General features: G+C 30.8%; 1 pseudogene; it reads right to left on the reverse strand.

Annotated features, from left to right (window-relative positions):
• Nucleotides 1–12213: 12213 nt before the first annotated feature.
• On the reverse strand, nt 12214–13483 carry LOC101133497 (histone-binding protein RBBP4-like; annotated as a pseudogene).
• Nucleotides 13484–15010: the final 1527 nt, after the last annotated feature.

Below are 15010 nucleotides of genomic sequence, written 5' to 3' on the forward strand. Positions count from 1 at the left end.
AATACGTCGTTTGTGTAATTGTAGATTCCGTGTACAATATGTACTACGTCATATGTGTAATTTTACATTCTATGTACAATACGTAATATGTTGTTTATGTAATCGTAGATTCTATGTACAATACGTAATACATCATTTATGTAATTGTAGATTCTATGTACAATACATAATACCTCGTTTATGTAATTGTACATTCTATGTAAAATACGTAACGTGTCGTTTTTGTAATTGTAGATTCTATGTACAATACGTAATACGTCATTTATGTAATTGTAGATTCTATGTACAATACGTAATAAGTCGTTTATGTTATTTCAGATTCTATGAACAATACGTAATACGTCGTTTATGTTATTTCAGATTCTATCTACAATACGTAATACGTCGTTTGTGTAATTTTAGATTCTATGTACAATACGTAATACGTCGTTTATGTAATTTTAGATTCTATGTACAATACGTAATACGTCGTTTGTGTAATTGTAGATTCTATGTACAATACGTAATACATCGTTTGTGTAATTGTAGATTCTATGAAAAATACGTAATACGTCATTTGTGTACTTGTAGATTCTATGTACAATAGGTAATACGTCGTTTGTGTAATTTTAGATTCTATGTACAATACGTAATACGTCATTTATGTACTTGTAGATTCTATGTACAATACGTGATATGTCGTTTATGTACTTGTAGATTCTATGTACAAGTAGATTCTATGTACAATACGTATTACGTCATTTATGTAATTTTAGATTCTATGTACAATACATAATAATTCATTTATGTAATTTTAGATTGTAAGTACAATACGTAATATGTCATTTATGTAATTTTAAATTCTATGTACAATACGCAATACGTCATTTATGTAATTTTAGATTCTAAGTACAATACATAATACATCGTTTATGTAATTTTAGATTCTATGTACAATACGTAATACGTCTTTTATGTAATTTTAGATTCTATGTACAAACACAGTACATGGTTTATGTAATTGCAGATTCTATGTCCAATACGTAATACATCATTTATTTAATTTCAGATTCTATGTCCAATACGTAATACATCATTTATTTAATTTCAGATTATATGTACAATACATAATACGTCGTTTATGTAATTGTAGATTCTATGTACAATACATAATACGTCATTTATATAATTGTAGATTCTATGTACAATACATAATACGTCATTTATGTAATTATAGATTCTATGTACAATACGTAATACGTCGTTTATGTAATTGTAGATTCTTTGTACAATACGTAATACGTCGTTAATGTAATTGTAGATTCCATGTACAATACGTAATACGTCGTTTATGTAATTGTAGATTCCATGTACAATACGTAATACGTCGTTTATGTAATTGTAGATTCCATGTACAATACGTAATATGTCGTTTATGTAATTGTAGATTCCATGTACAATACGTAATACGTCGTTTATGTAATTGTAGATTCCATGTACAATACTTAATACGTCGTTTATGTAATTGTAGATTCCATGTACAATACGTAATACGTCGTTTATGTAATTGTAGATTCCATGTACAATACGTAATACGTCGTTTATGTAATTGTAGATTCTAAGTACAATACGTAATACGTCGTTTATGTAATTGTAGATTCTATGTACAATACGTAATACGTCATTTATGTAATTGTAGATTCTACGTACAATACGTAATACGTCATTTATGTAATTTCAGATTCGATGTACAATACGTAATACGTCGTTTATGTAATTGTAGATTCGATGTACAATACGTAATACGTCGTTTATGTAATTTTAGATTCTATGTACAATACGTAATACATCTTTTATGTAATTTTAGATTCTATGTACAATACGTAATACGTCATTTATGGAATTGTAGATTCTATGTAGACTACGTAATACGTCGTTTATGTAATTGTAGATTCTATGTACAACTCGTAATATGTCGTTTATGTAATTGTAGATTCTATGTACAATACGTAATATGTTGCTTATGTAATTTTAGATTCTATGTACAATACGTAATATGTCGTGTATCTAATTGTAGATTCCAAGTACAATATGTAATACGTCATTTATGTAATTGTAGATTCTATGTACAATACGTAATACATCGTTTATGTAATTGTAGATTCTGTGTACAATACATAATACGTCGTTTATGTAATTGTAGATTCTATGTACAATATTTAATACGTCGTTTATATAATTGTAGATTCTATGTACAATACGTAATATGTCGTTTATGTAATTGTAGATTCTATGTAGAATATGTAATATGTCATTTATGTAATTGTAGATTCTATGTACAACTCGTAATACGTCGTTTATTTAATCGTAGATTCTATGTACAATACGTAATATGTCATTTATGTAATTTTACATTCTATGTACAACACGTAATACGTCATTTACGTTATTTTAGATTCCATGTACAATACGTAATACGTCATTTATGTAATTTTAGATTCTATGTACAATACATAATATGTCGTTTATGTTATTTTAGATTCTATGTTCGATACGTAAAACGTCGTTTATGTAATTTTAGATTCTATGTACAATACGTAATACATCTTTTATGTAATTTTAGATTCTATGTACAATACGTAATACGTCATTTATGGAATTGTAGATTCTATGTAGACTACGTAATACGTCGTTTATGTAATTGTAGATTCTATGTACAACTCGTAATATGTCGTTTATGTAATTATAGATTCTATGTACGATACATAATACGTCGTTTATGAAATTTTAGATTCTATTTACAGTACGTAATACGTCATTTATGTAATTTTAGATTCTATGTGCAATACATAATACGTCGTTTATGTAATTTTAGATTCTATGTACAATACATAATACATCGTTTATGTAATTTTAGATTCTATGTGCAATACATAATACGTCGTTTGTGTTATTTTAGATTCTATGTACAATACGTAATACGTCGTTTATGTAATTTCAGATTCTATGTACAATACGTAATATGTCGTTTATGTAATTGTAGATTCTATGTACAATACGTAATGCCTCGCTTATGTAATTTCAGATTCTATGTACAATATGTAATACGTCGTTTATGTAATTGTAGATTCCATGTACAATACGTAATACGTCGTTTATGTAATTTTGGATTCTATGTACAATACGTAATACATCGCTTATGTAATTTCAGATTATACGTACAATAGGTAATACGTCGTTTGTGTAATTGTAGATTCTATGTACAATACGTAATACATCATTTATGTAATTGTAAATTCTATGTACAATATGTAATACGTCGTTTGTGTAATTGTAGATTCTATGTTCAATATATATTACGTCGTTTATGTAATTGTAGATTCTATGTACAATACGTAATACGTCGTTTATGTAATTGTAGATTCTATGTACAATACATAATACGTCGTTTATGTAATTGCAGATTCTATGTATGTATATATTATATATTGCACATAAAATATCAAAGTACACGAAATATATATTACATATTGTACGTGAAATATCAAAGCACACAAAATACATATTATATATTGTACGTAAATATCAAAGTACAAAATATATATATCATATATTGTACATAAAAAATCAAAGTACACAAAATACATGTTATGTATTGTATGTAACATATCAAAGTACACAAAATACATATTATGTATTGTACATAAAATATCAAAGTACACAAAATACATATTATGTATTGTACATAAAATGTCAAAGTACACAAAATACATATTGTGTATTGTATGTAAAATAACAAAGTACACAAAATACATATTATGTATTGTACATAAAATATCAAGGTGCACAAAATACATATTATGTATTGTACATAAAATTTCAAAGTACACAAAATACATATTATGTATTGTACATAAAATATTAAAGTACACAAAATACATATTATGTACTGTACATAAAATATCAAAGTACACGAAATACATATTATGTATTGTACATAAAAAATCAAAGTACACAAAATAAATATCATGAATTGTAAAAAAAATCAAAGTACACAATATATATTATGTATTGTACATAAAATATCAAAGTACACAAAATACATATTATGTATTGTACATAAAATATCAAAGTACACGAAATACATACTATATATTGTACATAAAATATCAAAGTACACGAAATACATATTATATATTGTCCATAAAATATCAAAGTACACGAAATACATACTATATATTGTCCATAAAATATCAAAGTACATGAAATACATATTATATATTGTCCATAAATTATCAAAGTACACAAAATACATATTCTATATTGTACATAAAATATCAAAGTACTCGAAATACATATTATATATTGTACATAAAATATCAAAGTACACGAAATACATACTATATATTGTCCATAAAATATCAAAGTACACGAAATACATATTATATATTGTCCATAAAATATCAGAGTACTCGAAATACATATTATATATTGTCCATAAAATATCAAAGTACACGAAATACATATTATATATTGTCCATAAAATATCAAAGTACATGAAATACATATTATATATTGTCCATAAATTATCAAAGTACACAAAATACATATTATATATTGTCCATAAAATATCAAAGTACTCGAAATACATATTATATATTGTCCATAAAATATCAAAGTACACGAAATACATATTATATATTGTACATAAAATATCAAATTACCCAAACTATATCTTATACTTTTTATACTTTATGTACAATATATAATATACATTTGGTGTACTTTGATATTTTATGTGAAATATATGATATTTATTTTGTGTACTTTGATATTATATGTACAATATATAATATATGTTTTGTGTACTTTTTGATATTTTATGTACAATATATAATATATATTTTGTGTACTTTTTGATATTTTATGTACAATATGTAATATATATTTTGTGTAGTTTATTTTATGTACAGTGTATAATATATATTTTGTGTACTTTGATATTTTATGTACAATATATGGTATATATTTTGTGTACTTTTTGATATTTTAGGTACAATATATAGTGTATATTGTGTGTACTTTTTGATATTTTATGTACCATATATACTATATATTTTGTCTACTATTTGATATTTTATGTATAATATATAGTATATATTTTGTGTACTTTGATATTTTATGTGCAATATTTAGTATATGTTTTGTGTACTTTGATATATTATGTACAACATATAGTATATAATTTGTGTACTTTGATATTTTATGTACAATATACAGTATATATTTTGTGTACTTTGATATTTTATGTACAATATATAGTATATATTTTGTGCACTTTGATATTTTATGTACAATGTATAGTATATAATTTCTGTACTTTGATATTTTATTTACAATATATAGTATGTATTTTGTGTACTTTTATATTTTATGTACAATATGTAATATATATTTTGTGTACTTTGATATTTTATGTACAATATATAGTATATATTTTGTGCACTTTGATATTTTATGTACAATGTATAGTATATAATTTCTGTACTTTGATATTTTATTTACAATATATAGTATGTATTTTGTGTACTTTTATATTTTATGTACAATATGTAATATATATTTTGTGTACTTTGATATTTTATGTACAATATGTAATATATATTTTGATTACTTTTTGATATTTTGTGTACAATATGTAATATATATTTTGTGTACTTTGATATTTTATGTACCATATGTAATATATATTGTGTACTTTGATATTTTATGTACAATATGTAATATGTATTTTGTGTACTTTGATATTTTATGTACAATATGTAATATATATTTTGTGTACTTTGATGTTTTATGTACAATGTGTAATATATAGCTTGTGTACTTTGATATTTCATGTACAATATATAGGATACGGTTTTGGTACTTTGATATTTTATGTAAAATATATAAGATACGGTTTGGGTACTTTGATATTTTATGTAAAATACATAAGATACAGTTTGGGTACTTTGATATTTTATGTACAATATATAGGATACCGTTTGGGTACTTTGATATTTTATGCACACTATATAACATATATTTCATATACTTTGATGTTTTATGCACACTATATAACATATATTTCATATACTTTGATGTTTTAGGCACACTATATAACATATATTTCATATACTTTGATGTTTTAGGCACACTATATAACATATATTTCATATACTTTGATGTTTTATGCACAATATATAACATATATTTTATATACTTTGATGTTTTATGTACAATATATAACATATATTTTATATACTTTGATGTTTTATGTACAATATATAATACATATATTTTATATACTTTGATGTTTTATGTACAATATATAATACGTATAATTTTATATACTTTGATATTTTATATACAATATATAATATATAATTTTATATACTTTGATATTTTATATACTGTATAATATGTATTTTATATAATTATTTTATATTTTATATACAATATATAATATATATTTTATATACAATATATAATATATATTTTATATACAATATATAATATATATTTTATATACAATATATAATATATACTTTATATACAATATATAATATATACTTTATATACAATATATAATATATACTTTATATACAATATATAATATATACTTTATATACAATATATAATATATACTTTATATACAATATATAATATATACTTTATATACAATATATAATATATACTTTATATACAATATATAATATATACTTTATATACAATATATAATATATACTTTATATACAATATATAATATATACTTTATATACAATATATAATATATACTTTATATACAATATATAATATATACTTTATATACAATATATAATATATACTTTATATACAATATATAATATATACTTTATATACAATATATAATATATACTTTATATACAATATATAATATATACTTTATATACAATATATAATATATACTTTATATACAATATATAATATATACTTTATATACAATATATAATATATACTTTATATACAATATATAATATATACTTTATATACAATATATAATATATACTTTATATACAATATATAATATATACTTTATATACAATATATAATATATACTTTATATACAATATATAATATATACTTTATATACAATATATAATATATACTTTATATACAATATATAATATATACTTTATATACAATATATAATATATACTTTATATACAATATATAATATATACTTTATATACAATATATAATATATACTTTATATACAATATATAATATATATTTTATATACAATATATAATATATATTTTATATAAGTTTATATTTTATATACAATATATAATATACATTTTATAGAATTTCATATTTTATATACAATATATAATATATATTTTATATAATTTTATATTTTATATACAATATGTAACATATATTTTATATAATTTTATATTATTTTATATACAAGATATAATATACATTTTATATAATTTTATATTTTATATACAATATATAATAGAAATTTTATATAATTTTATATTAATTTTATATTTTATATACTATATAATATATATTTTATATAATTTTATATTTTATATACAATATATAAGATATTTTTTATATAATTTTATATTTTATGTACAATATATAATATATATTTTATATTATTATATATTTTATATACAATATATAATATATATTTTATATAATTTTATATTTTGTATACTATATATAATATATATTTTATATAATTATATATTTTATATGCAATAATATATATTTTATATAGTTATATATTTTATGTACAATATATAATATATATTTTATATAATTATATATTTTATATATAATATATAATACATATTTCATATAATTATATATTGTATATAAAATATATAATGTATAATTTATATAATTGTATATTTATTTTATATAAAATATAACATATATTTTATATAATTATATTTTTAATTATATAATAAATTATATAATTTATATATATTATATGTAATTAAATTATATAATAAATTATATAATTTAATTATATAATTAAAATGTATAATTATATATAATCATATATTTTATATAATTATATATAATCATATATTTTATATAATTATATATAATCATATATTTTATATAATTATATGTATATATTTTATATAATTACATAAAATATATATTTATATAAAATATAAAATATATATAATTATATAAAATATAAATATATATATATATTTTTTTCCCTTTAGTTCTGTCCCTCCAGGAAACCCTGACTAACGCCGGGTGCGGGGGCTCACGCTTGTAATCCCAGCACTTTGGGATGCTGAGGCAAGCGGATCACGAGGTCAGGAGATCGAGACCACGGTGAAACCCCGTCTCTACTAAAAATACAAAAAATTAGCCTTGTGTGGTGGTGGGCTCCTGTAGTCCCAGCTACTCAGAGAGGCTGAGGCAGGGGAATGGCGTGAACCTGGGAGGCGGAGGTTGCAGTGAGCCGAGATCGCACCACAGTATTCCAGCCTGGGCGACAGAGTGAGACTCCGTCTCAAAAAAATAAAAAATAAAAAAAAATAAAAGGGAACCCTGACTCACACTGGGGTGAAAGATAAAAGACTACATATTGGGTACAGTGTACACTTGTTGGGTTATGGGTGCACCAAAATCTCAGAAATCACCACTAAAGAACGTATCCATGTAACCAAAAACCACCTGTACTCCAAAAACTATTGAAATAAAATTTTCTTAAAAAGCAATTTTTTAAAAATTACTATTTCTGGGTCCAGGCATGGTGGCTCATGCCTGTAATCCCAGTACTTTGGGAGGCTGAGGAGGTCAGATCACCTGAGGTCAGGAGTTTGAGACCAGCCTGGCCAACATGGCAAAACCCCGTCTTTACTAAAAATACAAAAATTAGCCGGGCGTTGACCGGGCATGGTGGCTCACGCCTATAATCCCAGCACTTTGGGAGGCCGAGGAGGGCGGAACACCTGGGGTCAGGAGTTTGAGATCAGCCTGACCAACGTAGAGAAACCGTGTGTCTACTAAAAATACAAAATTAGCCGGGCATGGTGGCGCATGCCTGTAATCCCAGCTACTCGGGAGGCTGAGGCAGGAGAATCACTTGAACCTGGGAGGCAGAGGTTGTGGTGAGCTGAGATTATGCCATTGTACTCCAGCCTGGGCTCGAAACTCCATCTCAAAAAAAAAAAAAAAAAAATTAGCCAGGCGTAGTGGCACGTGCTTGTAATTTCAGCTACTCAGGAGGCTGAGGAAGGAGAATCGCATGAACCCGGGAGGCAGAGGTTGCAGTGAGCCGAGATATCACTGCACTCCAGCCTAGGCGACAGACCAAGACTCCGTCTCAAAAAATAAAAATAAAAATAAAAATAAAAAATACTTTTTCAAAGCCATAGCCACAAGAATCTCAGGAAAAATAGAGGGAAAAGCTAATACAAGGCTCTAGGATGGAAAAGAAAAAAAAAAGCTTCGCATGTTTGAAAGGAAAGCTAGTGTTGGTGAAAGGTAGTATATGGGGGAGAGGTTACATGACCATACTACACGTGAAGGGTAGATATTGTAAAGCCTCAGAAACTATGTAGGAATTTTGGATTTAATCTAACATAATAGGCAATGTGTTAGCAGCAGAAATTTAGCGCCTTAAACAACATCCAGTCAGGCGCAGTGGCTCACGCCTGTAATCCCAGCACTTTGGGAGGCCAAGGCGGGTGGATCACCTGAGGTCGGGAGTTCGAGACCAGCCTAACCAACATGGAGAAACTGCATCTCTACCAAAAATACAAAATTACGCAGACATGATGGCGCACGCCTGGGAGGCTGAGGCAGGAGAATCGCTTGAACCCGGGAGGCGGAGGTTGCAGTGAGCTGAGATTGCACCATTGCACTCCAGCCTAGGTAACAAGAGCCAAACTCCGTCTCAAAAAAAGAAAAAAGAAACAATATCCAATTTATTAGCTCACAGATTTATAAATCAGCAGTCCATGCACAGGGTCTCACACTTTGGGAGGCCAAGGCAGGCAGATTACTTGAGCTCAGGAGTTGGAACCCAGCCTGGGCAACATGGCAAAACCCCATCTCTACAAAACATACAAAGAAATTAGCCAGGTGTGGTGGCGCACACCTGTAGTCCCAGCTACTCTGGAGGCTGAGGTGGGAGGATTGCAGCCAGGAGGCAGAGGCTGCAGTGAACTGAAATTGTACCACTGAACTCCAGCCTGGGTGACAGAGCAAGACCCTGTGTCAAAAATAAATAAATAAATAAATAAATAAATAAATAAATAAATAAATAAAAATAAAAAAATTAAGACATATACTTAACTGAAAAAAGTAAGGTGCAGAACAATGTATATGCCTGTGACTTTTTATTTATTTTTTGAGACGGAGTCTCACTCTGTCACCCAGGCTGGAGTGCAATGGTGAGATATCAGCTCACTGCAACCTCTGCCTCTGGGTTCAAGTGATTCTCCTGCCTCAGCTTCCCAAGTAGCTGGGACTACAGGTGCACACCACCACACCTGGCTAATTTTTGTATTTTTAAGAGTAGAGACAGGGTTTCACCATGTTTGCCAGGCTGGTCTCGAACTCCTGACCTCAAGCAATCTGCACCCCGCCCCCTCCGCCCCGTGGCCTCCCAGAGTGCTGGGATTACAGGCATGAGTCACAGCCCCTGGCCAAAGGATACATAATTTTAATATTTGTAGATATTACTATGTTTCTTCCCCAAAAATTGTAGCAATTCATGCTCCTAATTCATACACCACCCCTAATTCATACACCCATGAGGCAAATATATGTGTGTTTGTGTGTGTCTGTATGAATGCCTGTTCCCACACTCTCACCCACACTGAATCTTATCAACTAATTTTTGCCAATCTAATGGGCAGTTCATTTTTGTTTTAATTTCTCCTGATGAATAAAGAGACTGGGTAGCTTTTTTTTTAAGGTAGAAAAGCAATTTATTCCATTTTAAGCACTTACACAGTTCGTCATGGAGAGTAACAGGCCTGCTGGTAAAACAGGTCACCCAGAATGGAGATACGGAGATGCATCAAACATCAAACTAGTGGTCAAGGACTAACTCCAAAAAAAAAAAAAAAAAAAGGCTGGGCGCGGTGGCTCACGCCTGTAATCCCAGCACTTTGGGAGGCTGAGACGGGTGGATCACGAGGTCAGGAGATCGAGACCATCCCGGCTAGCACGGTGAAACACTGTCTCTACTAAAAATACAAAAAACTAGCCGGGCATAGTGGCGGGCGCCTGTAATCCCAGCTACTCGGGAGGCTGAGGCAGGAGAATGGCATAAACCTGGCAGGCGGAGGTTGCAGTGAGCCGAGATTGCGCCACTGCACTCCAGCCTGGGCGACAGAGCGAGACTCCGTCTCAAAAAAATAAAGCAACTTTTATCAAGGATTAATTTAATTTTTAAAACAAATACAAGTTATTGATTCACTCTTCTCAACTTGACAGTCTACCTGTGGTATTACTGTCAGGTAAAAACATACAACTTTACAACTTGGTAGTCCTAAGTTAAAAAAAAAAAACCGTTTCACAGAAAGGAAAGAAACAAGATGAAAACAGCTTAAGAAATACACGAAGAAGCAAAAATATATGGGGAAAGAGGAACATGCAGTTCTGACTTAACTGAAGAAACCAAGAGGAAACTGGTCTACCTGTTTCCTGGTCTACTGGTCTTCATGTGCATTCTGGAAAGTCAGGTATCAAGATTTTCGAGTAGGAATCTATATAACTTGAATCTCCCCTATTTCCTGAATAAAAGTGACATCTTTCAGTATTTATACTTCATGGCTCAGACACCTACCTCATTTGGCTCTGTTCCTTACTCACTCTAGCCTTTACTTAAATGAGTCTGAAAAACTTGCGGATATAGCATAAGAAGAAAAATAATCACACATAATATTCCCCTTTCTGTAGCTACTTTAGACCTGGTTTTGTTACTAGAAAATTCCTGAAGAAAATTTCAGCGTAATAAGTCTGTGGCTTTGCTGAATCAAGCCCTGCCATTAATATTTAGAGAACACCCACTGTTAGGGCTAATGGTATTATTGGTGGTACCTATTATATAGAGGGATAGCTGAACAAAGTTTGTGTCTCAAAACTAGTGTTAAATCACTCTCAGCATTGAGAAGAAAAAAGGGGAGTCTAAAATCACAAGAAGTAAATATACATTTAGGACTCTTGTCCTTCTGGATCCACACTCCCTTCAGGGTCTTCACCGTTAGAAATGTTCTCTGCCATTTGCCACACTTCCATGATGTTGTTTTCTGATACAGAACAAATCATCCAAGGTTCACTGGGATTCCAGGAGAAATCAGGTATCTTGGCAGTGTGACCACCATGAATAAACAACTCAGGTGGCCTGTCTTCTGCATCTTCTGGGGATTGTTCCTCTGCGATTTTACTTAAATCCCAGACATTCAGTCCACGATCAGTACCACTGGAAGCCAAAATAGTCTCATTGTGAGGTGACCACTGAACCTGGAATATTTCATCCTTATGTGACTCAAAGGAATGTACCTTAAGTTTCAGATTTCTCAGATCCCACAAGGCAACAGTCTTGTCAGCTGATCCTGTAGCAAGAATGAACTCACCATAAGGATTGAAAGAGAGGCAGTTCACTTCAGCAGTGTAAGCATCAACTGAGTGGCTTGGTTTGGAAGTATTTTTTGAACGAGTATCCCAAATCATAAGTTTCTGATCATCAGCAACTGACCTAAACAGAGACTCATGAAGCAGATGCCAGAAAACATCTTCTACTACTGCTGTATGCCCTGTAAAGAGGGTCCTTGCATCCACTTTCCCTCCTTTGGAATGGCACCGATGTCCCACAGGCAGATAGTGTGGTCATCTGAAGCACTAAGTAAATGCCCACTGAGATTTGGGTTCCTTGAAAGCCCATAGCCTTCCTTCTGATGTCCACAGAGACGCAAGTCTGGGTTGCACTCTCCAGAAGGATCTGGTTTAGAAGGATGTTTTGTATAGTCAAAGACAAGAACATCACTGGAAGGAGTCTTTGTTGTGATGATACAAGGGTTCTGGGGCATGTAACAGGCCCTGTTTACTTCTCCTTCATGGTTGATCTTGATTTCTATTTCAATTTTGCCACTAACTGAACCAAAACCTCCAAATTCTCCTTTCTCACTGTCGTAGTGTGACGCATCAAACTGAGCATCATCATTAGGGGTTGCACACTGGCTATAACAAGATGGTTTTGTTCATCCAATGTGTGTGTCCTCGGGACAAGTCGATGAATGCTGAAATCTTTCCCTTCTGGTCTGGTTTCATCTGGAAGCCACTGGACAGTTAGGCTGGCCACTCCAGAGCATGGGTCATCACCAAATGGTAAAGAAAAGGGGTGTTTTTTTTTTCCATATTTTGTACTCATCGTTGATCACTCATCTTCCGCTCCATCATCGAAGGTTGCTTCCTTGACGGCCATGGCGGGCAGGCAAGCCGGGGCAATCCTGGGGTCGAGCATTGCGGGAGGGGTGGGGAGGCTGCCTGGGTAGCTTTTATTAGACTTATTTACCATTCAGAAGGCTGGCGTGGTGGCTCACGCCTATAATCCCAGCACTTTGGGAGGCTGAGGCGGGCAGATCACGAGGTCAGGAGATCGAGACCATCCTGGCTAACATGATGAAACCCTGTTTCTACTAAAAATACAAAAAATTAGCCGGGCATGGTGGCGGGCACCTGTAGTCCCAGCTACTCGGGAGGCTGAGGCAGGAGAATGGCGTGAACCCGGGAGGCGGAGCTTGCAGTGAGCCGAGATCATGCCACTGCACTCCAGCCTGGGCTCACAAAGTGAGACTCTGTCTCAAAAAAAAAAAAAAAGACTTATTTACCATTCAGAATTGCTCGTCTGCCTTTTGTCTGTTTATATCAATTGCCTATTTTTCTACTGAGTTGTCAACTTTTTCTTCCAATACTAGGTCTTTGTATATTAGAAAATTCATCAATTGGTGGTATGGGTGCAAATATTTTCTACCAACTGTATTATTTGTGTTTATGCTGCCTTTTTTCATCCCAAAGATTTTATTTTTGTGTAATAATATTTTCTTTATAGATTCTGGGCTATTTTGTTTAAGAAGCGCATCCCCAGGCCAGGCGCGGGGGCTCACTCCTATAATCCCAGCACTTTGGGAGGCCGAGGCAGGCACATCACAAAGTCAAGAGATCGAGACCAAGATGGCGCCACTGCACTCTAGCCTGGGCAACAGAGCAAGACTCTGTCTCAAAAAAAAAAAAAAAAAAATGAAGCACATCGCCATCCCAAGATTTGATAGAGTCCTAAATATTCTTCTAACCTTTTTTGTTCGTTTGTTTGTTTTGTTTTGTTTTGTTTTGAGACAGAGTTTCGCTCTTGTTGCCCAGGCTGGTGTGCAATGCGCCATCTCGGCTCACTGCCACCTCTGTCTCCCGGGTTCAAGCGATTCTCCTGCCTCAGCCTCCCGAGTAGCTGGGATTACAGGCACCCGCCACCACACCCGGCTAATTTTGTATTTTTAGTAGAGACGGGGTTTTGTCATGTTGGTCAGGCTAGTCTTGAACTCCTGACCTTAGGTGATCCTCCCACCTCGGTGTCCCAAAGTGCTGGGATTACAGGCATGAGCCACCGTGCCTGGCCTGATTCTAACGTTTTTATAGTTTTGTTATGCTCATTTATATCTTTATTCCATCTGAAATTTACTTTCGCATATGGTGTGCAATAAGAATCTAGGTTTATTTTTCTTTTTTGTTGTTTGTTTGTTTTTGAGACAGGGTCTCTCTCTGTCGCCCAAGCAGGAGTGTGGCGGCACAATCACAGCTCACTACAGCCTCGACTTCATGGGCTCAGGTGATTCTCCCACTTCAGCATCCCAAATTGCTGGGACCAAACACAAATCTTACCTGAACAAAATCTTAAAACCTCTGGGGCCAACAAAACTCTGTTCTGGTCCAATTTAGATTAATCATCCTATCCTCT

Source organism: Gorilla gorilla, chromosome 15, assembly GCF_029281585.2.
Source record: "Gorilla gorilla gorilla isolate KB3781 chromosome 15, NHGRI_mGorGor1-v2.1_pri, whole genome shotgun sequence".
Classification (NCBI taxonomy): domain Eukaryota; kingdom Metazoa; phylum Chordata; class Mammalia; order Primates; family Hominidae; genus Gorilla; species Gorilla gorilla.